Genomic DNA, 27,876 nt, shown 5'->3' with positions numbered 1-27,876 from the left:
TGTTGCATCGCTAGTGTCACTTAGTAACTAAGTGTGATCCACTTGTTAGCTTATACCTAATATATGAATATTTTTATTTTCTTAATATCGTTTCATAAATAAATCTAAATCTAATCATCTAAATATCTACGTCGAAGTTTGTAGGGTCCTTGAACTATGAATAAAAAATAATAAATCAAAAGTTTTATTTATTCATTTGGCATATTGTATCTATCGGTATCTTAAAGAAATGTCTTAATGCCACCGCATTCGCCTGATTTACAATCATATAACTTCTAGATATTCACCAAAATCACATGACTACTCCGAGGACACCGTTTTGACTCAATTGAGGATATAAAAGTTGAATCGAAGAAGGGTCTGATGGCCATTACGACGGAAGATTTTTCCAAGTACTATGATGGGTGAAAACTTCGTTGGCACAAATATATTGCAATGGGTGGGAATTACTATGCAGGAGATGAAATGAACAAAATTCACTTTTCAATTTGATCACAGTACTCGTATATTTCTAAAAATGTCAAATTGAAAACCGAAGATATTTTACAATTGTCAGAAATTTATTATTACTTATAGTTAACTAAAGTTATTTTGGACTGCTTATACTATGGAAATCCCGTATTTAAGGGCTTACACTACTCTAGAGCCCTCAAAAAAAAAGTACATTTGACAATTTTTTCTGGGGCTAAGTAAAGCTGCTCTCTTTAAATTTTAAATAGCATGTATTTGGGGGTAAAAAATATTTGATATTTATATTTTGATACAAAATGGTGATTAAAATTTACCAAATGTATACAGAATCACCTTTTTCAAGAGATCCTCTGCGAGTGGAGATTTTAGGAAATAGAAAAAAGGTTCGTAATATACATATATAGAGTAAAATAACAACATTTTAAGCCTTATGTCAATAGATGAAGAATGGTATGCCAGTGTCGAATGTGGCTAAGATTTATCTTTGATCTTATTAGTTTAAAAAATATTCTTAATAATATAATAGTAATGAAGAAAATTTTATTTTATTACTTAGTAATAATTTAACTTATTATCCTCTGACAGTTCCCCATTTCGTGTGAGGAATTGTTGGTTGTGTTGGAAAATTCTTACGGCGGTTCAATTTTATCAAAAATACACGAGTGGTACGAAGTCTATAAAGACGATTGAGAGATCGTTGAAGACAATGAACCGCGTTCTTGCTCGACTCCTCCCGATTCATGGAGAGTTTTATAACTGCCGAGGGGACATGGGTTTATGAGTTTGACATACAAATAAGTCAACAATCGTAAATGGAACCAGTTTTCATTTGATCGAAGTGATAAAACAAAACTCGCTAAAGGAGCTGAAGGCCATCCCAAAAAGTTTTTTAGACGGAGGGCTTGAAAAATCGTTGGCAAAATTATATTACATTTGGTGGGGATTACTTTGAAAACGAAACAATAAATATTGATGAATAATTAAATATTTTATGTTTTATTTAAAATTTCTGTTTCTCTAGTTATATCTTTAATAAACATAACATTTCTATCTGCAGTCACGACCTAAGAATTAAAAGGGAAAAGTTTTCTTATTTTGAATATGGTTGAATTCCATGGATTTCATTTTGTGTCATAAGAAGAAATTTAGTATACAATATATATATCTCTTTACCTTCAAAATTCAACATAAAGCATGAATTAAAATATGTTTGCCACAATAATGTACTGACAGGAAACTGAAATCCTCTTTAATTTCATCAAATTACGAGATAGTCCAATGTGCCTACTACTTAAAGGCCTAGGTGCGTCGTCAGACAATCATGCCACCTACCTAGTCTAAAAGGTTGAACTAAATTTAAGCACCAAATAAAAATTTGCAATTTGCTCAGTTTAAACTAATTTGATCCTAAAAATAAATAATGTGTACATATCTCATAACTATATAAATATTTACTTGAGCTCTAAAGCGCCGGCCTACACAGCGTATAAGTAACAATTCATATATTATTGTAGTACTCTTAAGATTTATAGCGTCTGGCACTGCACATTCGCAAGAAAATCTCAGACAATATGAAGAACTTACACCTACTAGTATACCATTTATAAGGATATGAGTTTAAGCACCCATCATTTACCCTTAAATGTAGTATAAGCAAACAAACTCATAATTTTTCGTGTCTGCCACGCATATACACAGCCAAATGTAAACACACGTAGGTGCAACACACATGCGAATTACTTTGCCCACGCCGCGTGCACACAGGTGACAGTCCCTTTTAACCCTTTTTATTACCGAACCCCAAGCGATTATCCTGCAGGGTTTTGTGTGCGTGTTGCTAACTTTAGACGCGTGGAATTTCCCTGCGCTTCGGTGTAAGCGCGAAATAAATGCTCACATTACAGCTCATCAAGCTGGGAGGAAATGGAGCAGATGGAGTGGGGGAAGCGTTTGTGGAATAAGTGCAAGTGACAAAAATGGTACTAAGCCCTCTTTGCTTCAGTCTCTTCTCTCCCCTTGCTACACTAATGGCAATGACAAAAGCCATGCAAATGTCAGCGATTACCCTCAGCGGCAACGACAACAAAAAGCCAAATTACGCTTGCGGATTTCGTCTATACTTAGCAGCAGGTTATGTGACGGATATTAAAAGCGGACGCGCAAACAAAAATCTGCCAAATTGCTGACTTCTTGCTATGCTCGTTGGTCGCGTTGGTATTTTTGGTGTCGCCGACAAGCGGCTCCAACAGCGGATATACTCACAAATAGGTAACATTTGATTTGACGGGATAAGCGTGGCGTGCTGGCGCGCTGTTATGCTCATAAAAGCGTGCTGAGGCAGATATTTAGAGAAGATTTTTGCACAACAGTGTGGTTGATATGTGCTAGAGTTATGGTTGGTTAATAGAAAATGCTATTTTTCGATTTTTTTTATTAATAAGAGGTTAATACAAAACTTGTCCGAAAAGCAGTAGGACTGATTTTGTTACACCGCAACTGTACTTCGGAAGGTGCGCGAACAAACGAGCGGCGGGTCAGTTGTCTCCGAGCACCTAGAAAGTCAGGATAAACATTTTCACGCGACGTGTTTCTGTGTGTGGTGCAAGCCGAAAATGCAGTTCTTTAGAGCGGAGGTACGTGATTAAATTCGGAGTGAAACTCGACAAATCTGCAACAAAACCGGTTGATATGATCAATCAGGTCTATCCCGATGTTGCTTTAGCAAGAAGTGGTGTATTTCGGTGGCATCAGGCCATTTTGGAGGGCCGGGAAGAGGTCGCTGATGAAGACCGAAAGAATGAGCAAATCCAAAGTGAAAACGATGCTCATTATCTTTTTTGACATCAAAGGCATCGTCCACCATGAATTTGTTCCTCCTGGGCAAACCCTCAACACCAAGTTTTACCTGGAAGTCCTCAAGATACTCAAACGAAGGGTCAATCGGGTCCGACAAGACATCGCACTACGACAACACCCGCTTCCACAGCCACCCTACAGCCCAGATGTGGCCCCCCGGACTTTTTTGTATCCTTGCCTGAAAAGGCCTATGAAAGGGGATCAAAGCAGCATGCACCTCGGCTATCAAGGCGAGAGAATGCCTCCCGTGACATCTTCAATGCTTGGAAATCGTACTAGCAGCGCTGCATCAACGCAGAAAGAGCATATTTTTAAAGTTTTGAGAATTGTAACGATTGGTTCAATAAATTTTTTTTAATCGACTCAGTCCTATTACTTTCCGGACAAACCCTGTAAATTGACTCACGTCGCAAAACGTTTATTAATAAAAGTCACTGGATGAGGTATGGCACTTCATTAAACACCAAATCGTATTGAACTGTACTAATTTATTAAAATCAACATTTTATAAGAAAATGTCACATGGCACAGTGTCTGTGCATGGGTCTCCCGAGATCATATACAATATTTATCTCTAAACTCTGTGATCATCCACTTCACATATGTTGCATTAATATAATCATTCACATACCATATTATACGCCATAATTTCATATCTCCATCAAATTCATTTTCATCAATAGGTCAAGTTTCGTAGGTCACCTCCGCCAATATTTTTAAACAAAATATTGCGTCAACATTTGTATGACATATCAGCGATTACTAAAAATGCATCATAACCAAATCATTAAATCACACCATCAGCATATCATAACACACATAATTAGATCACATCACGTAATCACCTTAAAAAATATCACATATCATGAAGTGAGGAAGTGTATCACATCGTAAATCTTGTCATCAACACATCATGTTAATCAATAAATTACTTCAGAAGAATAGTGTTCATATGATATGATCAAATCACACAGTATATCACTCTTTATATGACTACAAATATCATCCATCACATATGGACATGTCAGACACATATTCATATTATCACATCACTCATATTGGTAGTCACTGTAAATAACCTGGTGACGGTGAGATGATAATGTATGGTATCACATTTCATAGTTTTTACGTCAGATCATGTAATGTAATCATTTATGTAATGATATCGCACAGATTTTAATTAAAGTCTCCTCGTGTTCTCATCACATCGCATTCATGTAATGTCATCTCATAGTTTTTAGTTGAAAACATATCACATCCTTTGCTTGATGTCACAATATGGCAACTCTAATATTACAGATTATAACATACCGAATAACATAGCATCAAGTTCTTTTGACAATACTCTCACACTGCTTTTCCTCAACACATACACACACAGAAACAAATATGTCCATATACAATTAGTTGTTCATTAAAGCGAAAGAAGTCAAAGGTCAAGGAGTATCAACGCTATAATTAATATATTGAAATTAAACAATAAAAATATAATATTTTGCACACGTGTGTACATATATCATATTCTCGCTTTATTCGCAAACAATGCAATTTAAAATATAATCAACATCAGCTATTGCAATTTGAAATTACTAAAGCAAGAATTGAAATTGGCGCTTGCGTGAACAAAATTAAAAGCTTACAACAACAAAAACGCGAATCAAAATGAAAATAATGCACGAATTCCGAATAATAAACATTTCTGTTTTGCATTTTTTGCGAAAGTGCATGAATTCTAAATTTTTACACAAGGCCACTTCAACATTGAACAACGTGGCGAAGTGGAGCGAACAACGTAGCATTAATAGCGGGAAATTAATTAAAATTGAGGTCGAATTAATTTGCCACATATTAACCCCACGGCCAGCGTTGGGAGGAGCATAAGTCTGTATGTACTCGTATATATGTGTGTATGTGTGTGCTACAAGGGTACTTAAGCGCTGATGAATATGTACATACACCGTTATTATACCTATACATATACACATACATATATATATGTATGGACATACATATGCTTGCTCATATATCCTCCTATACAGTCATTAATGTGCAAGTGCTCAGTATATTATTGTTATTGTTGTTGCTGTTGTTGTTGTAAGTAGTCGGCAGTCGTCACGCTCAATGCCCAGCGGCAACATTGACCGAATGACTTAATTAATAAACGAATGAAAGAGCAACATCAGCGCAACAGTGGCGGCAGCAGCAAAAAGCCATTGCCTGCCATTCCACACACAGACATACATACATACAAATACACAATCAAACACGTACATACATACATAAGCGCTCGCATAGCTTTGGCTAATATGCCGCTAAAGTCATGTAAAATATTAGCAGCTGAGTTGTATTTTCCCATGCGGATTAACGTGCTCAGTGATTTAAAGGGGAGCCGAGCGCGAGTCGAAGCACAAAAAATGCGAAAATGCAAAAAAGTGAGAATCACAAAATTGTAAATTAAAAGCGGAAAGTAAAAAAGAAAAAGCAGCGAGCAATGTTGAACTCATTAAAGGGCAGCGCAAACGACAAAATCTGGTAAATCTGTTGCAAAGGCTATTATTTTCATGCAAAAGTGCTTCTCGATTTTCAATGGATTTCAGAACATGCCCGCAGCCTGACCTAATTTTGGCTTGTGACTTTGATTTGATGCTAGTATTGCTTAGGAGTAGAATTTGAAGCTTTTAGCTTGAAGTTATTGTTTGGTCAGTTGATTATAGGCGCTGGGCCCAGAGTATTTCCAATGATAACACCTGAAAAAATTTTGCTGGGAGATATTATTCATACAACGGCTACGGTTGAAAAAAATCACAAATTGACATAATGGCGACATTAATAAAAGTTCAATTTTTGCCTATTTTTTGTAATTTTTACCTGCCGAAGTCGAGTTTTAATCAGATTGCTTGTATTGACAACTGTACTGTTACAAAAATGGATCCGATTTTGTACCAAGATTCGACAAAATATGTACTTTCACTTAACTTTTGCCAAAATTAGATAATTCAAAAAGATTAAAGGTCTCTTGCTATACCTTTGAACCAAGCAGTAATTCTAGTGGTAATTAAAAAAATGGTGAGTGAGATTTCTAGATCTTTGTGTATTTACCTTGTTGATACTCCACATCAACAGCATGTTAGCATAAAAAGTTCTGAAAACATGAAACTAGATCTTCGCTGTCTGTTTTGAACTCATAAAAATCCATTCTGAAAGAAAATATGAGCTTCTTTGTGCTTCATATTCGTCACAAATCTATATTTGTGAATAAAATATGGCTACATGTGTATATGTATAACAACAATACTGATGTCAAAGCAAAGCTGGTATCAATACAACCAAAATATATATACAAACTCATATGATTCTTTAATAACATGACATTTCCTAGCCAAAAGCTTATAAACACGTCCTCTCATCAATGCCAATCAATCAACCAGCAAAATGTACAACATTTTCATAAACGTCGCGTATGTGTGAGTATTAAGCTTACACGTACTTATATCTTGCATGTTAATGTGTGTGCAACTTTTTATAATATGAGCAAGAAATTTTAATAAAGAATAATGTTAACATGCCAACTTAATTATATACACATGCACATATACATATGCATGTTCGAGTATATAATGTACATGCGAACATTTTCATACACGCTCTCATGTTAACTTAATTAGTTAATGCAAACTTAATTACAAAATTTTCTACGAATCCATCTGTGAGTATGCAAGGCATGCAAGTGATTACATATCATACATACCGCTGTAAGTATGTACATATGCGTGTACGTACATACATACATATGCGTACAAGGACTTAGCTGTCCAACATTGATCCATCACTAATTGTCAGTGACATGTCAGCCTATAATTTTTGCGTGCATGCGAGAGATTAAGAGTAATTAATGAAATTATCGAACTTTTTCTCCGCGTCCAGCGTGTGTGTATGTGTGTGTTAAAGTACAAAATAAATGAAAAAATGCAAAAAAAAATCAAAAAAAAGAATAAGATAGAGTGGAGCTGACGCAAATGCCGCGCTCACGTTACTATACGCAGAGTAATTACCCTAATTAAAAATGGAAAAACTCCACTCTGCTAGGCGCTTAATAATTAAATGCTTTGACAAGCCTCCACGCCTACTTTTTGTATATTATCAGTATGGGGATGGCTTCTTCGGCAGTAATTTGTAATTTTCTACTTCAATTTTTTTTTGTTTGCTACTTTTTTATTTTGCAGAAAGTTGAGTGGTGGTTGACTTACTCAAAGTAAAATCGATGACAACGTCATTTGCGTAATTTGCGACGTATTTAGGATGAACCTATGAGAGAGAGATGGAATAATATTCTTAAACTTACACACGATGGCTTAGAAATTTGACCCATGGAATAATAATATATCGGATACGACAAATGAATAGCTTATTATGGAGAAAGGAATGTGTGAAATTTTTCAGACTGCTATCTCAAGATCTGAGGGGCTACATATATACATTATAAGCAGACTGGCATAGTTAAACCGACCCAGCTCGCGCTGATCTTTTACATATCGTCACCTAAATTACAAAAAAATGGAAATTGTGTTTTTATTGCTTACGATTCACTACATCATTTTATATATATGTAGGTAGCAAAAAATTTTCAGCTTCCTCTGTCAAATATAACCATTTTATAACTAAAACTCAAATTTTGATCCAATATAAGTGGTTCCTATTATATAATTTTTCCTTCGCATGTCAACTTATGAAAAGTAATGTTACGTTATTTTGCGTTATATATATCGATATGTACTTTTTAGGGCCTCGCCAACTGTCATATGATAATGACATTCTTAAAATATTTGTTTGTTCGATTGATTGTCCGCATGGACTTTAGACTTTACATGTCACAACAGAAAAAAGTCTCACGGTGGGATATCACACGATCTTAGTAGCCAATCGGTGTTCTCTCAATAAATCCACGAATATATGAGATTTCTGGGAAGTGGCGCCGCCTCGTTGAAAACAAATGTCGCTGAGATCGCGAGCTGTAGTTTCAGGCATCAAATGGACAGTTAGCATGGCGCGAAACCGGGCACCGTTGACGGTTATGTTCTCATCATTTTTAAAAAAATATGGACCGATGATTCCACCGGCTCATAAACCATACCAAACCATTATTGTTTCTTGATGATGATCACAAATGCCGCAATTTTGCTTGTTAACATACCCATTGAGCCTCAAATGGGCCTCATCGCTGAACAAAGTTGGCTCGAAAATGTTGGATTTTCTTGGAAGTATTCAAGAGCCCATAGAGCAAAGCGATGTCCTTTGAAAGGTCAAGCGGCTTCAATTCTTTCATAAGCTGTATTTTTTCGTTTTAAATTTAAGATCTCGACGGAAAATGCTCTAAGTCGTTCCAAGTGTCAGTCCGAGTAGCTGCGAACGACTCCAAATCGACTCTCTACGGTCTTCGTGTACACTCTCAGCTACGGCTGCTATATTTTCGTCACTGCGTGCTGTCTGTTCGGCCGAATATTGTCCTGTAATGAATGCTAGATCTCAAAATGTGTGATGGTGTTGCTAATAGTACGCTCAGTAGGATGATTATGTTGCCCACAAGTTGAGCCAAAAACTGGCTTAAACTGCGGTATTTTGTAAGATTATGTCACCCTTTATTTATAATAAGATAATATATGCAAATAAGTTTTCAAAGTTAGAATAAATATAGATTCTTTGCATATAGTAATAATTATTATAAAATAATCAATAAAATCCTTTGCATCGCCTATTAGTTAAACATTATATGTATATCCTTGATTACCACCCTATCATTATAACCATTAGCATTGCAACTAAATTTGATCCCTGCTGAATTGCACAACGAGCGAGTCCCCTAGTGAGGCGCAAGGGATCAGAGGATTGTGGCAGAATTTACGAACTTCAATTAAGCGTTCAAAGACAAAGAGCAACAGTTGCAATGTATATGTATGTAAGTAAGCTGAAAAAATGCAAAGAATAGGCAAAAGAACACAACAACACAGCAAGCGAGCAAATAAAAGCAACACTCTACCTTGTAGAGTCCACAGATCAAAAGACAATATGAAACAACAGAGTGGCGATGTGAGGCGGCAATTTCGCACAAATGTTGCTTGGCACTTGGCAAAGCAAAAGCGAAATTAATTACGTGAATTGAAGAAGTGAAGAAGCAGAGGCAAAGTGCTCAGCAGAATAAAGCACAGCTTGTTGTTTGTATGCGTGTGTATGTGTGTAGGTATAGAATATGTATTTGCTTTAGTCTTTAGTAAAGCTGAGAGTGTTATCACTGCCAACAACAACAACACGCATTGACAATAAGCAAATATTGCATACACACATACCGACAGATTGAAAGTAACACGCCTCATAAATGACCCTGAAGATGGCAATGATAATAATCATAGTTATGATGATGCCACTAATAGAACTGGTAACACTATATACCAGGCAAGGTCACGCTGCTCACACAAACACTTCCATGTGCATAAGAGTATTTATTTATTAATAATGCAGGCTGTTGCTGATGGCCAATTGTTGGCTGATGATTGCTCAGACAGCCGTTGTTGTTGAGCTGACAATTGCCGAAGATGATGATGATGATTATGCTTTTAATTCTAACCTTCTCTTTTGGCTGCAATAATTATTTGTTAATTACGGTACAACAGCTTGTGCAAAATATTAGCAGAGGTGAGCACGGCGCTTTTAATATGGAGGCTAACAGATTTGGTATTTAATTTTAATGGAAGGTCTCGTGGTCAACCGCTTGGCATTGCTGGAAATATTTTTATGGAGAATATTTCCCATAGGTTAGGTTAGGTTATGTTATGTTAATCTGGTAGGCCAGTAAACCATGCAAAGACCAGTTTGGTCTTCTGCAACACCAGATGAAGTTCAGTTGCTAAGTCAAAGAGGAGTAGTCATCGTATGAGATTCCTGCGTTTGATGCGAATTTTAACAGTTTCTGCGGCCTCACTATCGCTACCTGTTCCAGTCTACCATACCGTGGGGACCACAGATGCTTAAAGCGTAGTCTTGCCATTGCGAGACAAGTGCACAAGAGATGCTCCATTGCGCCCACCACCAACGCCTGCTTCCTTCCGCTGGATGTAGCCGTCAGACTTTGGAGCTCTGCCGTTGCGGCCTCGAAATTATGTCGCATATAGCGGGATGCAAGGAGCAAAATCTCATCCTTGACACTCTTCACTACCACAACCGTCAGATTATCTATGAAAGACTGAAATTAATATGGGGAAATTGACTTTTCTTCATCAATATCGTTGATCTTACCTTGTTAGTTACGCTCGCGGTGTATTTCGGTTAATTTTATGACCACGTCCGGCGACCACGTTACCCGATGCAATCTATGATTCTTGGACTAAAGCCACGTCGTAACAGCCTTCTCTAAATTTAGAAGAAGGTCGGCAGAGGCGATCTTACTCTTGTGGAGGTCACTAGGTGTACCCTCAGCGCTTGGCTTTGGACCGTCAGGCTGCTGTTTGGGTTTTCTTCCATCTCTACCTCCTGTAAGACAAATTAAGTAGCCATTATCTCTTCTATACCGATATCCTTTTCTACTCCCTCTATCTCCAACGTGTATTTATTGCCGTCCGCGGGGTGACGCTTCTTGAGGCGAAGGAACACGTTTCCCATGCTCCACGCCATCTTCCCGAACCTCTTGTACAGAATATCCTCTGCCATCTTATTGATCAGGGCGATGTAGTTTGGCCTTCATCTTCGTTGATCGATTTCGCCGGGCTTAACACCCTCCAGTCGCTACTTACCACGTCCGGATTCTGTCTTTGTAGAAGTCGTAGAGCATGTTTCGGGTCCACCCAGCGAGGTATGGTTACCTTCACTTTTGGCACCGATGGAATACTGCTGCGGTCGTACCTCGCTTTTGCCTTCAGCCCCTCCTTCTTGGCTTCTTTCGTGGCCCTCTCTTGATGCCAGAGTTGGAACCCTCGGTCGCCTGCACAGTCTTCATGGACTGTGGGACCCATGCGCTGTGAAGCTGGTTTGGCAGTAGCCCTACAACATAAGGGACTTACAAAGCTTTAGATTTTTTTGAGCATGAGCGAAGCTTACGTTTCTATTACCTTCTCATTGCTGAGAAACATTTGTTGCGTATAATGATTATATAAGGAAGTGACTTAAGGCTGACTTTTTATCATCTAACTTGGTTCAAAAGAATTTTTCAAGTTATTTATGTATATAGCAAGCCTAAATCTAACATGTTTTCCTATGTTTCAAACAATTACCCTCAAATTGTGTCGAAAATGGATAGCTTCAAACAGTTTAGACACGAGAACCCTGAATTAATATTTAAAAAAAATTATCCATGCCGCAAGTACGCTTCTTTGGAAAGAATTACCTAAGAAAGTGATTTTTAATATATTTTAATCACAGCACCACTTATGTGCCGATCGAAATGCAAACTACTTTGTATCGATAATTTTATATCTGTTTTAATGTCATTCGTAGCATGTCTGTCGCATCCACGTAGTAGTACTTACCTATTATTGCGCAGACATACTAAAACGGGATGTAAAATTCTAAAATATTACTTCAACCGCCGGCTCGAAACTCACATTATATTTATTTTACATTGTATGAATCTATAATGATGCGCAAAGGTCTTTAAGGCGCTTCTAATATACCAATAAATTTTACGAGTGATAAACCTGAGTGACAAACCATGCAATTTTCACCGCGTTTCTCTATTTCTATATTTGTGTGTATGCTCTCCACAACGACGTTCGCTCACGTGCTGAAGAAAATTTTTCCAAGTCATAATTGTCATTTATTTATCGCGCATTCCGCAAAACCGCAACGCTTATGCCATGAAGACACGGCACGACCAGGAAGATAAACGAATGTGAACATTAAAAGTAGCTGCTAGTCTGCCGAGACTCAATGATCTAATAAGAAAAATGCATTGTAGTACGAAGACACTTCAACGCTTGTGTAGGCAGCTGCGGAAGAAAAGAGAAAGACATAAGAAAAGGACGCTGAAGATGCATAGAGCATGGTTTATATGGATTTGTGTCACGCAAGCCACTCAGCTATTTTAGCCGTAGCACTACTTTCTGACTATCTTTTCGAACTTGTCTTTATAACTACGTACCTGTGTGTGTGTGAGAACACTCGCTCAGTTTGCAGCACGCTTTGGAGAATTTATGGAGCAGGAAATAAATGCGTGCGCCATACTCATATTTTCAGTGCAAAAGTGTGTAGTTTTTATCTTGTTCTTAAGCTTTTCCAACAACCTCTCTTAGTTTGTTTGAAAATTATGGCTAACTTGCCCTACCGGTTGCCGCAGGCAATTTATCTGGCACAACATCTTGCTGGTGCTATCTTTTATTACGCCACTATTTTTCTATAGCAACGCTTATGAGGTTTGTTCATATATTTCTGCACTTTAAAGTTGTTGAAGAAATAAGCTGGAGATACATATACATATAACACAATAATCACTGGTTCTGGATGTTTGGGATATCAATATCCCTGGAATATGGATGTTGAGCTTAAATGTTGGAACTAAATAAGAAATAGGCATAGTTTGAAAATTTTTATTCCAGTCCACCTAGCGAGACTTGGGGGAGAGAGACAATTACTTTCCTGGGGAAAGCTTTTCAATAGTTCGTAATTAAGGCGAACGCCGGTCTTTTATACCCACAAGGTTAGTATGGCATACAGTCTGACGCCTAGATAGCTTACTGCTTTTTGCATATTTGTTAGCAGTGGTATCTCTGTTTTTCCGAAGCGAGCTGAAAATTGTGTGAGTCTTGCGTTCTTATTCTTCTGTGTCTCGAGCTATAATTACTGTTGCAATCTCTTCTGCGTAACCAATTGAGTACGATTCGTCTGGCATTTTGAGTTTTAGTATAGCATCGTGGCTGATCTTTCACAAGTCTGGGCCTATAATGTATCCTTGTGCTGCTCCTGACGTGACCACTGTCTACATATAGTGATCATTCTCTAGTTTTATACAGCAGTTTTCTGCTACTGAGGTAGCTCCACACCACAGCTCTGAGATAGTCGGGGATTTTAAACTTTTTTCGAGAGCGTCGATCATATCCACCCCATCTAGCGCTGTCGAAGGCGTTTCGGACATCTAAAGTTGCCCACAACAATATTTTTTTATGCCATCTACGCTGTTCTACCGGTTCTGAAGTCAGTAAGTCGTGTTGTCTAAAGGAGAGTCCCTTAGCTTTGTTGATAGCCATTTCAACTTCTCCTAAAACTGTATCAAGCCCGCATAGTGGACGGTATGCTGATGACAAGTTGGGATCTCCCTTTTCCTTTCTGATTATCACCTGCCGTTGCTTTTTCCAGACTTCAGGAAATATTCCGGCTTCAAAGCAGACATTGTACATACTCAATAGTGTCGCCCGTCCGGGGCGGATGACTAGCCAGTGGCTAATTGCAGCTCTTCGAGGGTAGTGTATCGATAAGCTAAGTCTTTACTGAATAAAACTAAATTGTCTCCGAACTAACATTTAGTCGTAACTTCGTCTCAGAAGACACGATTGTATATTTCGAAATATGAGTACCACAAAATTACCATTAATTTGGCTGGTTACTTTTAATGTATTTATTTCGTTTCTTTCTTTTTTTGCCGTAAAGCATTAGTACAGAAATATCCAATATATTTTCCCGAGTGCATTTAGGACCTGAGTAATTGAATAATAGGAGAAAGAGTAGTGTAAATCAACGAAAATTAAACAAGACTAGTTACTCAAAATCTCCCCAGTAAAGTTTCTTTAATCAAAAATTAGCCAACCAAGGTCAGATATCCCACTTTCGGTATAGTTGTGTTCCTATACACGAAAGTCAGTCCGTGGATTCATAATTTATAATCTCTTTGAGAATTTTTTACATATGATTTAGAGCTCCTTAAGGCCTTCCTTGATATTTTTCCCTTCTTCTCTATGTTTATTATTATACCCCGGATAAGCTACTCATTTGTCGGAGTCGGAAATCTTCTCTATTTGAAAAAGTATCTTAAGGAAATTCCCTTGGATTATTTCTTGTGACTGCATTAAAATTTTCAAGCATATTATTAAAATCAGGCAACTATAGCATATAGCTGTCATACAAACTAACCGATCCAATTCAAGATCTTGTATGCAAAACTCTTTTTATTTGACAAAAATATCTTCACAAAATTTGACATGACTTATTCTGCAAGACAAGGCCATAATCTACAAACATATTATTTTGATCCGACTATAGCAAATAGCTGCCATACAAACTGAACGTTAATAAGCTTATAACGAGTGATTTTTTTGAGGTTAGGATTTTCATGCATTAGTATTTGACAGATCACCTGGGATTTCAGACATGGTGTCAAAGAGAAAGATGCTCAGTATGCTTTGACATTTCATCATGAATAGACTTACTAACGAGCAACGCTTGCAAATCATTGAATTTTATTACCAAAATCAGTGTTCGGTTCGAAATGTGTTTCGCGCTTTACGTCCGACAAATTTTGTTCAGCGATGAGGCTCATTTCTGGTTGAATGGCTACGTAAATAAGCAAAATTGCCGCATTTGGGGTGAAGAGCAACCAGAAGCCGTTCAAGAACTGCCCATGCATCCCGAAAAATGCACTGTTTGGTGTGGTTTGTACGCTGGTGGAATCATTGGACCGTATTTTTTCAAAGATGCTGTTGGACGCAACGTTACGGTGAATGGCGATCGCTATCGTTCGATGCTAACAAACTTTTTGTTGCCAAAAATGGAAGAACTGAACTTGGTTGACATGTGGTTTCAACAAGATGGCGCTACATGCCACACAGCTCGCGATTCTATGGCCATTTTGAGGGAAAACTTCGGACAACAATTCATCTCAAGAAATGGACCCGTAAGTTGGCCACCAAGATCATGCGATTTAACGCCTTTAGACTATTTTTTGTGGGGCTACGTCAAGTCTAAAGTCTACAGAAATAAGCCAGCAACTATTCCAGCTTTGGAAGACAACATTTCCGAAGAAATTCGGGCTATTCCGGCCGAAATGCTCGAAAAAGTTGCCCAAAATTGGACTTTCCGAATGGACCACCTAAGACGCAGCCGCGGTCAACATTTAAATGAAATTATCTTCAAAAAGTAAATGTCATGAACCAATCTAACGTTTCAAATAAAGAACCGATGAGATTTTGCAAATTTTATGCGTTTTTTTTTTAAAAAAGTTATCAAGCTCTTAAAAAATCACCCTATATATCCTTTTATGCTATAAGGAACGAACTTGTTAGCGGTTTTATAGCTTCGGTGCAATCGCCGTTAGCTTTTTTATGTTTTTTTGCAAAATTTGCTAACAATATCAGCTTCTAAAATTTCCACTCTCACCTAGTTACTTTATCAGCGCTCGAAAAAAATGCGGAAATGAGAATAGTCAATTGAGTGGAAAGGCCTTCAAATTTCGTGGAGTACATTAAAATAAAAAATAAATAAATAAATCGAGGAGAAGAGCCACTGCAGGCCACACAGAGCAATTCATTTCTTTAAAGCTGTCACTGAAGGACGCTCAGCGCCTGCAAGCGGCAAGTGGACCTTCTCACGCCAAAGCGTTTACATGGATGAACGGAAGCATGAACGATTATTCCTCTGCGAATGCACAATAAAAATGAAATGAAAATTGAAATGTTCCTTTTTCCGCGCTGCACACGCAACGTTCGCTGTCTGCTGCGCTGACACAGCCCACACCCCACTCCGCACCAGCACTTGCTTGTAGCAGCAACATTTTAATTTGTTTAATGAGCATGTTGAGGCAGACAATTGGATTTTTTATGCTCACTACTACAATCAAACAATGCCCGCCATTCATTGCTGATGGGATGGATGGCTTTTTTGTTTTTATATCTGCAGTATATTAATATTGTATTTGTGTGTGTGTGTGTGTATGTGTTGGTGCGCGCAATGTCATTAGGCTTTTATTTCATTGCTTTCATCGCTTTTGAAACGCCTTCAAGCATAACATTTTAATAATGAAAACGCGTTGGAAAATGCGTCAAAATGTGTTGGAAGACAAAATAAGCATTCGGTGCGAACGAAAAAAGAAAGAAACGTGTGTCCCGTTCTTAACTAGGATGAATGAGGCCTACTGACTGCCTACGTGTCAACTTCCTACACAACGCCCATCATTCGCACCCCCACCAACACTCTACTGCTCTCACCCCCTGACTTTATGATTACTCCGAAATTTTTCATTTATATTCAACTTCTCATGTTTCGCTTTCTTTTATTCCCTTCTTACTGACTAAGCTCATCATTTTCTTTTTATTTTTATAATTCCTCCTTTCTTGTCATTGTTCGTGGCGATCATAATGATTTCATTAGTCGCTGAAGCGCCAATTTCCTGTGCTCAAGTCAGTGGAAGTTTATTGTTGTCAATCACTCGCCACTTGTTCGCTCATTATGAAGAGTGCCGAAATTGCCGAAAGTTATCAAAAAAGTACGGCATTTTACGGTTAAATTCTTTTAGAGACATGTGAAATACATAATACTCTTGTAAAGTAGGCAACATTGATAGATATTAAAGTTTCAATGATGTTTTGAAAACCTTTCAACTAATGAAGTGGAAAGTAAGATATTTTCACAAATTAAAATTTACAATGACATACATATAAATAAAAACTCTTCCATTTTATACCAAAATTTCAATACTTACAGTACTCGCCAAGTCATAAGAAAAAATGTCTCTATTTTTCAAAGTTATCTTCCAAAATCAAAATATTTTCCTTGAATTTCGAAAGAGATAGTCTCATTATTTAGCTAACTTAATTGTGCTTACAGATCTTATACAGAAACAAAATTAGTCCGTTTTGTTGACAGTGGACATTAGTCTTTCATACAATACGTTCGATAAAACCTTATATGCTATATTGAGAAGGCTTATCCCAAATGTCTGAAAAGAACTGGCTACACTTTCATGTGAATATTACTCTACAGTGGGTATACTCGTAGATCCGCATTTGTTGAACATAATTTACTTTGGTCTTCTAAAAAAAGCTCATGCTAGAAATGCGTACTCCAAAAACTCGGAATGAGAGAAAAAGTATTTATGATGTAATTATTTTCCGCTGGTTGATGGAGAAATTCATGACATGCAAAAAGCTTAGAAAAAGTGTTCGTATTAGTCATGGATATTGTGTCCATGCTGACTCACCTTTTTGGGTTCCCCTTAGCACTTTTTGAAATCAAGAGAAAACCGAATTTATATATATACTAGCTGACCCCGCAGCCGGCTTCCTGCGTGAAATTATATGTTTTGAAATGAAAAGAAAGTTGAATTTATATTGTGTTGAAAATCATTTATTTGCGATTTTTCTAATTTTTTTTTTAACGTAGCGCAGCTTGATGAACAAAATTTTTTTGGTTTCTTTTCTGGTGCGTAAATTTTGTTGTTGGAAGTGTTTCCGCTGGCTGTACTGTATTTACTGGGTTGAAAAACACTCTTTAGCCATTCTCCAAATGAACTGCGAAACGCACAACAGTCGGAAAAGTCGATTTCACCAAACTGCAATATCCATCATTGGCATGGGTTTTGAATGTGAATTAGACAATAGTGGCGAATATGGTACGATCCATATGTTGTCGACTTCGATATTCACTACTCTAAGTTGAATGGCAAATGTCCTGCCATTGCCGTCTGATGAGCTACGACGATAGAGTGGATCTCCATCATTTCCAGTTTGCGTTTCTGAAAGAAAAGCACGTGGATAGTGTTTCGTGACTTTATTGCAAGTGTGATGGTGGTGTCCGCAAGGTCCATGCACCATATTAGTTTTCATCGCTTCGTAGAATAATGGATCTTTCTCTGCATGAGAAATTTCCGCAGAAATGATTTCATCAATTTGATCTAGTGTAACTACTGATCTAGTGATCAATTACAGATTGAAAGTTGTTACGAAGCAACGAAGACATCGCGCTAATATCGGTCGGCGCTCTTTTTGCCATCAACGTATGGCAGCCCAAGACATACGAACTACATGAGACTCCCAGGATGCGATGACATATGTGTGGAATTATGAATCGCTGTCAATCAGCACACATAAAGTTTTCACTGAATAATTTTTAATAATTTTTCCGGAATAAAAAAGTAAGCGACCGAAATTGAACGATTCAAATAATTATTTGAAATTATAATTTACAAATCAAAATATTAAAAAACAAAACAAAAAAAAATTGTATGAAAAGTCACTTTTTGGAAATTTCCAATTGTTCGACGTTTCCTTATGAAAAGTATATGGTTTTTTTTTTATATCTAATCCTTTCCAGATCCACAACGAACAACTTCTGATTTCATGAAGATTGGTTCCGCCGTTCTCGAGCGTTAGCGTTACTAACAAACAAACAATCATTTTTACTTACATATGTACATATGTATGTACATATGTATGCATATACAAAATAAAACGTTTGTATGGGAAAAAGAAAAGGGCTGTTTTTAGGGGTTTTCCGGCAACTTTCGTAATTTTTTCTTACATAAGAACCTTCTCCTAATAATAACAAATACAACAAAAAAAAATCAGCCAAATCGGTTCAGCCGTTTATGAGTGATGAACTTACAAAGAAAGTGGCATTGATTTTTATATATATAGATAATTTAAAAAGCGGTGTTTTACAATTTAGTAAACGCAAAGAAAGACATGATATGGTCGCGAAATCGTGTGACCGATCGGTGTTGTTTTCGAATATGTGAGGATTCTCCGGTCGGTCTTTTTATTCCCTTTTGTGTGAGGAATCATATGGTGTGTAATTGCGTTTGGTGTTTGTGTGTGGGTGTCGATATGTGGTACTCTAATGAGTATTGTATAATGTGGATTGTAAGGAGGTGATATGGTAAAGGTTGCGTACCGGTTTTGTCAGTCTTAGTCGATGTTGCTTGCTAATGTGGCGTGTATGTTAAGGTAAAGGGATGAGGCTCATTTATCCATCCCGGTCGCACTCAGCGTGTATTTAGTTTAGTAACCTCTTAAGTTGTTGCAGTGTGGCTACTCCATTGCTGAGGACTGTTGAATGGCGGAATTGTGGCCTAGGCTAGCGCCTCTGGTTCTATGTTACATTGCGATGACGCCTGAAACAGTTGTCTTTCGTAGGGAATACTAGCCTTCTCGGTTGCGGTGTAGGAGCGTATGATGCGGACGCCTACATATCTGATACTGATAACCTGTTATATGTCTTTTCATGAAATCTGCTCGCACTAAAGGGAACGGACTTGTTTTATGTAAAAAATTCAAAAAAACATTAGTATGATGCTCGTTTGTGACTAAACGGAGAGTCATCCCGAATTTTACCTTTTTTTTAGAATGCACCTATACTCCAAATATTATATACATATGTATATGCATACATGCATTCCATATATTTGTAGATATCAAATTTACAATTAATTGCATTAACTTACTATCTGTTGATGGTTGGTTTTCCCCCGTATTGTTCCTAACACAAAAATAAAATTTAATTAGCTTAGCTTGTAATATTATACGCATTTCTGCATAATTTTGGTGCTTATATTTGGATGTTGTGGGAATATTCTCGTAATTATAGTATTCACCTCATTATGTAATGAAAATACATACATTACATGTGGTAGTGTAGAAAATATAGTACATACACTAGTCAGCAAAAGTTTGCGTACAAGCTGCACATACTGCTTAATTATAAAAAAGCTTCTAGATATAAAAAAAGTTCGAACATAAGTTTTTGGTTTATTTGCTTATTAGAGTTCAGTTTAGTATAAATAACATTTTGACAGTGAGAATAATATTTGAAAATAAATTAGAGGAAAAAGCAAAAACAAAACACAAAAATATGGATAAATCAGTTTAGAAAAAGTTAGCGTAGAAAGGAATAAAATCATAACAAACATTAATTTAAAGCTATAATAATATAATAGTTTCTAGTAACTAGTTGGGTACCCTTTACGGTATAAAACCTTTCTTAAGCACTTTGGCATTGAATGAACGAAATTCGATGTCTTTGTCGGTGTGATTTTGCTCCATTTCTCTATAGACTTACACCCCGCATCATTACACCACCACCAACGTGTTTTACTGTCGCCAAAATTTTGTTTATTGAGTGTAGTACCGGGTTTTCTCCAAGCAAGCTTCCGTCCTTTAATTCCAAATATGCAAAATTATTTCGTCTGAGAAAATATCACGTTTCCAAAACTCCATCGGCTTATTAATAAACTCATTGGCAAATGCAGTTCGGCTTCGATGACCAACTGTTTTGAAAACTTTGAACACAATGCCACTACAAATGGTTTTCTGGAACCTTATCTTAACCTCTTTCGCAACATCTGAAGCCTTCGCTTTGGATTTTTCTTCAATTCTTTAAGGTTATAGCGCTTTTCATAATCACTTAATTTAAAGGAGCGTCCGGAACGAGGCTTTGAGGCGGTGGAATCCATCAATTTATACGTTCCAATCACTCTTTGAATCGAGAAGTGTGTTCGGCTCACTGTAAGACCGATTTCACTGAAAGTTTTTTCTTCTTTCTATAAATTCACGAATCTATCCCTTTCACTGGCACTTGTTGGTTTTCTTTTCCTATCCTTTTCATAAAACTCTCTTTAATAAGTAAAATTTCACTGAAATACTTCAACCACTAATAACAAATTGATTTAACCAATGTTAGTGCAGTTTAACCTGGAAAAAAAAACCTGGTATTCTCCTTGTTTTGTTTTGTACGCAAACTTATTCTCACCAGTGTACATGAAAATGAAATTTCCTTGTAAATTAGCTTTGTCTTTACCAACTAATCAGCTTATGCGCTATGAATTTTAATAACGAGCTCCTGCAGCGAACCGCGCTCTTTTCTAAGCGACTGACACTCTGCGTCAACATATTTTCCTCTTTCGGTTTGTTTATATTTTCGCCAACACTATTTATTTTGGTTTTTGGTAGAGTGTTTAGTATAAATTGTTGTTGCAAATATCAAAATAACATATATTTGTACACGTATCTGCATAATGTCAACGTTGCCACACTGCTGATTAAGATTTACCACATGCGTCTGCTAACTTAGAGTCAGTCTGCAAAGTCTGTTTTCCCAGCTGCCGCATTCGCTTGAAATGCTTGTGATTACACATGCGAATACAATGCGTATTTATTTCGCTTATATACTAATATCTATGTAACCACTTACATAATTACTTACCTATACATATGGTGGGTGCAGTGCAGTGAGGTGAGGGTGGCAGCGTTGCACATTGCGAGTAGCGCGTATTTGCACTTGCTGGTAGTTAGTGCAGCACAACAATAAACAAAACATTAAAACTACTTCGAAATACTCGTAAATATCCCAACAAGCTCGTTTATTTGTTTACGTTGTTCCGCGCTTTTGTCAACGTTTGCATCTGTGTGGGTGTGGGTGTGTGTGTGCTTTGATGGAACACAAATAAAATTTGCGACTCATTTCGAGTTAGAATTACATTGGCAATAACTTTGTGTTTACACTCGCGTGACTGTAACAACAACTAACAACTGCTTTGTTGGCAGATATTATACAAATGCTTACGGTTTATGTGGTTTTAGTTTCGACTTAAGCTGGTATTTTGAATGATTTCGTAGAAGTTCACGCTTGTTGTGGTTTATTTGGTAGATTTAGTCCTTATACATATGTATATAAATTTTGCTGCTTATCTAATCAAAATGTGAGTTACAATGAATATTGAAATTATAAATTAAATTACTCAAGTAGGACACCATATTGTGTAAGGATACTGGAGTATAGCCAGTAGTTTACCATTGCTACTTAATATATATTTTTTTCTTTACGTTTGGCTACTGATTTCAGTATACTCGTACTTGATATCGCAGATAGACTTTGAGGAACACAGCTTAAGGTATTTGGTAGGGTTGCTCAAAATTGTGCGAAAGTTCTTAAAATGAAACGTAAAGAAATAGAGAACAATGACCTGCATTGAAAAACTTGACATCGTTGGTTTCTTCTTCTTCTTTACCGCCGTAGACACCGCTTATGCGGTTATAGCCAAGTTAACAACAGCGCGCTAGTTGACTCTTCTTTTTCCAATTCGAGATATGAGGTGCAGGCAGGTCCTTCTCCACCTGCTCTGTTCAATGGAGTGGAGTTCTTCCTCTTTCTTTGCTTCCACCGACGGGTACATAATCGAAAATCTTCAAAGCTGGGGTGGGCTCTTCCATCCGAACAACATGACCTAGCCAGCGCAACCGCTGTCTCTGGATTCGTTGCACAATGTCGTCGTATATCTCGTACAGTTCACCGTTCCATTACTGGGGTACTAGCCTTTGTCAATGCGCAAAGGATCGTAAATCTTCCACAAAACCTTTTTCTCGAGCACTCCTAAGGCCGACTCATCAGATGATGTTTATCGTTCAAGCCTCCGTACCATATAGCAGGACTAGAATGATGAGTGACTTGTAGAGTTTAGTTATTTGTTCGTCGAAAGAGGTTACGTTTAGCAATAAGAAATAATTCTGCTGTAAATGTCTCACTTCACAAATTAACTAATATTGTTCACTTTGTTGGATCTGAAAAGTGGTTTACCACTATCCATTTAAGAACTAGAAGAATATATCCTTCAGTCACAATTGATATTAAATATATATGCATGTATGTTTAATGATTTCAATTTAAAGAAAATCGATTTTGAAGATCGAAATTAGTAACTTTTATAATATCAAATATTCGTAAAAAAATAAAAAAATAAGGTCTACAAATGTTCTTCAAAGGAGTCAGTCTTATGCAGTTGCCTGAATTTGACATTTCTGTATACTATGATAAGGGGTGGGCAACCTCAAATGCGTCAAGGGTTTCGCAATGAAATGACATCAAATCTTTCTACTCGGACGTACAAAAACAGTATAATCAAATCAAAGCGTAATCCAACTTTCCATAAACGGCTCGGACTCGGCTGGGATGGTCCTCATTTAATTAAGGTATTTTGGATTTCGGCTAATTTTTGGGGGCGCCATTCGCTAATTTTGGACAGTTTTGGTGTCATTTTCATAAACTTACGTTTATTGACTTCACCAGCAATTATGTGTTTGATGAATGTAGCGTCTCGTTCTTCAGCTACGTTCTCAAGGATCTCTTTCAGACCTCTACTCGCAGTCGTTTTAGCAAAAAATTCACTTTTTTTGCTAAGAGTCTAGCATAACCACAATTATAACTGGAAATATTAACCAAATTATATTGGGTTGATCCATAAGAGATGTTGAGATACAAGTAATCTCAAGCAACTTTCTTGCTAATTTTTTCGGCTGACAAACTTTTCGTGTCGTAAGCCAACCGCTGCCAAACGCATTGAAATGTGGAGACCAAACTTCCACGTTTGAACTCGAGGTCTAAATGGACTAGTCCAAGTCTATTTTGATGAGATGGTAATAGATGGTAATTGAAAAAAAATATTTTTATCTTCTATTATTTTAAACGGTAGTTAATAGCGTTTTCAACTTCATTTTTTTGAATTGAATTTAAAGCAATTCAACTTCAAATCAGCAAGTTATTTTTTTGGTATTGCGAATTCAAATATTTTCAGTCGATATTTGCCAGTTGTGCAGTAAGTAATTATTATGAATCGAACCCGCAGCTTCACATGGCAGTCACCACAAGCCAGATAGGAAATGTATTTTAGCTGAATTGCGACAGTGCCTGCAATATGTCTGACGGCAAATGCTAATAATGAAAACTGCGAAGTCAGTACTCATATAACGACAACCAACAATTTTTTGCTGTCTGCGATGTCAACAAAAAGAACACAATTTTGTTGCGACAGGGACGACCTTCGCATGAAACCGATTTCGCTTTTTCGGTATTTCCCATACTTTGCTTATTGTTTGTTCATAATGACGATTGCTCGCCTTTCCGATGCAAATTACCTTATTTGTTGTTGTACGGGTTGTTGTTGCAGCATACAAACAAATCAACGACTATTGCAGCACATATTGACTGTTATTGGCTGCTGGTTGATGGCACTTTACAGCGCAATAATGTACGCTTCCATGGCTGTTCACATATCCGCGGGCAAAGTGGTGCTGGAATGTGGAAGGATGGGGTGGTAGAATCGAATGGATGTGCATATGACGGGAGGCTTTGTACAATTTGAATCCTTTATTGCATTCTCGACGATTTCATTTGAACGAGCTCAAAAGACAAGCTCAAACAGACTTATACATATACATGCGCATACACAAACAAACAGCGACATTCACACACACACTTATACATGTAAATACCTTGCTTGTTGTTGCTAGTGCGATTGTGCATTGAGGCGCGTGTGGGTGAGTAAACATTTTTGGCAAGTGGCACATTATTGCGACTTCAACCACAATATCAACAGCGGCAACCAGCCGCCACCACGCCATCTCACCATCTTCTCCAGCAGATGCCCGTTGCCAAAGCTGCATTAAAGGCGATAATAACAACATCGTCTTTATCACATCATTCAGCAGCAGCGACGGCTTACATGCGTGTGCCTGTGTATGTGTTTTTGTGTGATGTAGTAGCTCCCTGGAAATATCAGCGCATATACTGACACCTACAACAGCAATCGCTGCATTTGCTTGGCACCAATACATGCGTGCTTTGACTTTGCAATGCTTCAGCGCAGGCTAGTTCTCTGCTTGCATACACATGAGCAAGCAACATGCCACCCATCGATAGCTTACACCATGGCACACTCCACCACTTGCTCGGCTGGTACGCATGCAGTAACCGACACCTCTTTTGCCAGCTGACCTCGATTGGGTGCTTTGTTGTTATATTTGTATGTAGGTGCTGTTCAGCCCGACGTCGCGCCAATGAGAGTCATCAAGTGACGGTCCCTAGAAGCTGCGAAGTGCAATCCATTTGTACATATCTATATAACTGTATATGCTTTAGCTTACTGATGGAACAGGCTCTCAGGGTTTACCTGGAAATGCTAATGATTGTGATGGAGGATCATAAATTGTTCTCGCGTGAAATGATGGCAAGAGGTGGTATGTCATTACAGGTAGGACCAATCAAAGCGATATTATCTGGTAAAATACCCAACGAAGTGAAGCACCAATTTGTGCAGCGTTTACTAGTTATAACATATTTTTCCATTTAAGTGAGCCAATAATACACAATTTTGCAAAACTTCCCAGGAAGAATAAAAAATTTAAAAAGTATTCTTATGAATTGCAAATTGCCACAGATATTTTCTAGCATAAAAAAAATTCTGTGGAAAATATGGACTCGCTGCTGTTCGAAGAATCACACTCCTGAAGTACAGCGTTTTCCAATACGGATGATATGAGTTCTAAGTGTCGTTTCGTTCTTTTTTATATGTCATGACCCGGTATTTTTTTTTGCTGTATCATGTTCACCTGTGCTCGCTATTCGTGGAACTGTTCAAAATTTCTAGCGCAGATTTTCTTTACATAATTTTCCACAGCCAATAAGACAAAGAGCCGCTCGAAGTAATAAAAATATTGCTGCGTTCAAGACCTCTACAATAATTGGGACTACCTCGAGCCATAAAGTGGTATTTGAGAAAGTATTTGGGCTTGCGTCAGTATAAAATTGTTCGCATTCAAGAACTGAAGACATTGGATTTTGCTTTGGAACAACTTGCAAACGATAACTTTTTTTTTTAAGAAAATGATCTTCTTCGATAAGGCTTACTTTCATCTGAGGGCTGAGGTAAATAATCAAAACTATCGATTCTGGTGCAAAGAAAATCCATAAATCATTCATGAACAACAATTACTTTTCAGTAAAATATTACACTTAATTAATTTTATTAACAGATATATGAATTCTTTGTTATGCTGAGGTTATAAGGATTAAAAGGCTTTGATTTTGAATAATGATTTTTTGTAATAATATTTGGTAGTCCAAAATTTTTCGGTATTTTGTCAATAGATGTCGTTGTAGTCGTATATCTCCAGTGCTGCCAATCACAATGTGTAACACCATATAGTGTTTAAATGGTGAGATTTTAAGCTTCATTTAAAAAAATTAAACTCGGGAAAGTTTAAAAAAAGTTACAGCTGTTCAAAAATGAGGGAAAGTAATGAAGAAATTCGCTTTTTTGAAATTTTTGTATGAGAAAAGAAGAATGCCACGCAAGCCACCAACGAAATTTGTGAAAGTTTTACGGTGATAGTAATGATAATGACAAAAAGTGGTCGACTAAAATGGTAAATATTTGTTTAATTATTTATTAGTATAAATATAAAAAATAGTTGAAATTTGATTTGAAATACAAAAGGACCTTTTCGACTACGACACATAAATACTTTAGAAACTCTGTATTTCTAAGATCTACGTAATCAGTTAGAATTTACCAAAATGCACTGGAAATATGCCTAAGATTGAAATGTACATAAGTCGCCTTATGGTTCCTTTCCACTCGGCTAAATCAAAAGACAATAGTAAAGGATGTTTTTGTTAGACAGAAGTTAGGAGAAACAAAAGGCATATAATTTAATGTTGTGGCTAAGAACTTAAATTTATTATAAAGATAAACGTTTGTCATTAGGTTTTAGAAATTATTTCAAGCACCGCTTCCCGATTTTGAATATATTCGTATTTTAGCGGCTATTATTCTCTTTCAGAGTATTAACAGTGTCTGTGTATCTACGTAGACAAGCATCTTCATTTAACCCAATAAAAGTAGTCAGGCGGTGTTAATTCAAATGATCTCGTAGGCGACGTCACATGCCTAGGACGCAAGATAACAAAACAAAAGGTTCTTCAATAAATGTATTATTTCGTTGGCTGTGTGGCATGTAGCTGCGTCTTGTTGGAACCAAAGATCGTCCACACCCATATTCTTACACACAGGCACGGAAAAGTCATTCAAAACGGTTCTATAACGTTCTTCGTACGGCCGGCTATGTTTTTTAAGAAATATGACATAGACTTTTTAAGCTCTAAAGCCGCCTCTACAATAGCTTATGGATTATCAACTCTCTAAATGTAACGATTTGGTTAATTACGTACCCTTTCAACCAAAAGTTCTTTATAGAACCTGAAATATTTTCAGTATGAGATTTTTTCAGCCTTTGGAGTCATGATTTCTTAAACATTTTAATTGATATGTTTGTATTATTTTATCTTAACCCTGCAAAACTGACTTTGGGCCATACTGAACCGAAAATTCTAGTACGTACGTGGTTTCTGTACACTTTCTGACACATACATCGCATATTTTTTTTTCAAGTCCTGCCATGAAAATTTAAAAAGTTTTAAAATATTCTAACGATTTTTCGGTTTCAATCTTGGCTTCATAGGTCATGTGCTATGAGACCTTAATCCGATTATATTTCACCCTACTTACCGTATACAACATTCATTCATTATTTTTCATAGAAATCATATTTATCGAATTAATATACCGAACAGTACGAGTAAGTATCAAAAATAACCTCTAACGACCTTCGCAAAATACCTTCGGACTTCATCGAACAATGTCATTTTGTTCTGATTGCTTTAATTCAGAATATACTTTGCCGGATTCAATCTGAAGTCATCAAGGTTTTTTTGAGTACAAATTTTTCAGGAAGAACAACTGTAGCTAGAAGAGCA

General features: G+C 37.0%; 1 protein-coding gene across 30 annotated transcripts in view; it reads left to right on the top strand.

Moving 5' to 3' along the window:
• The window catches only part of LOC105233287 (disintegrin and metalloproteinase domain-containing protein 23), a 545,110-nt gene that overhangs the window by 354,454 nt on the left and 162,780 nt on the right, over positions 1–27,876 (top strand). The window lies entirely within an intron of this gene.

Source organism: Bactrocera dorsalis, chromosome 4 (genome assembly GCF_023373825.1).
Source record: "Bactrocera dorsalis isolate Fly_Bdor chromosome 4, ASM2337382v1, whole genome shotgun sequence".
Lineage (NCBI taxonomy): Eukaryota > Metazoa > Arthropoda > Insecta > Diptera > Tephritidae > Bactrocera > Bactrocera dorsalis.
This window is presented reverse-complemented; position numbering and strand designations above follow the sequence as displayed.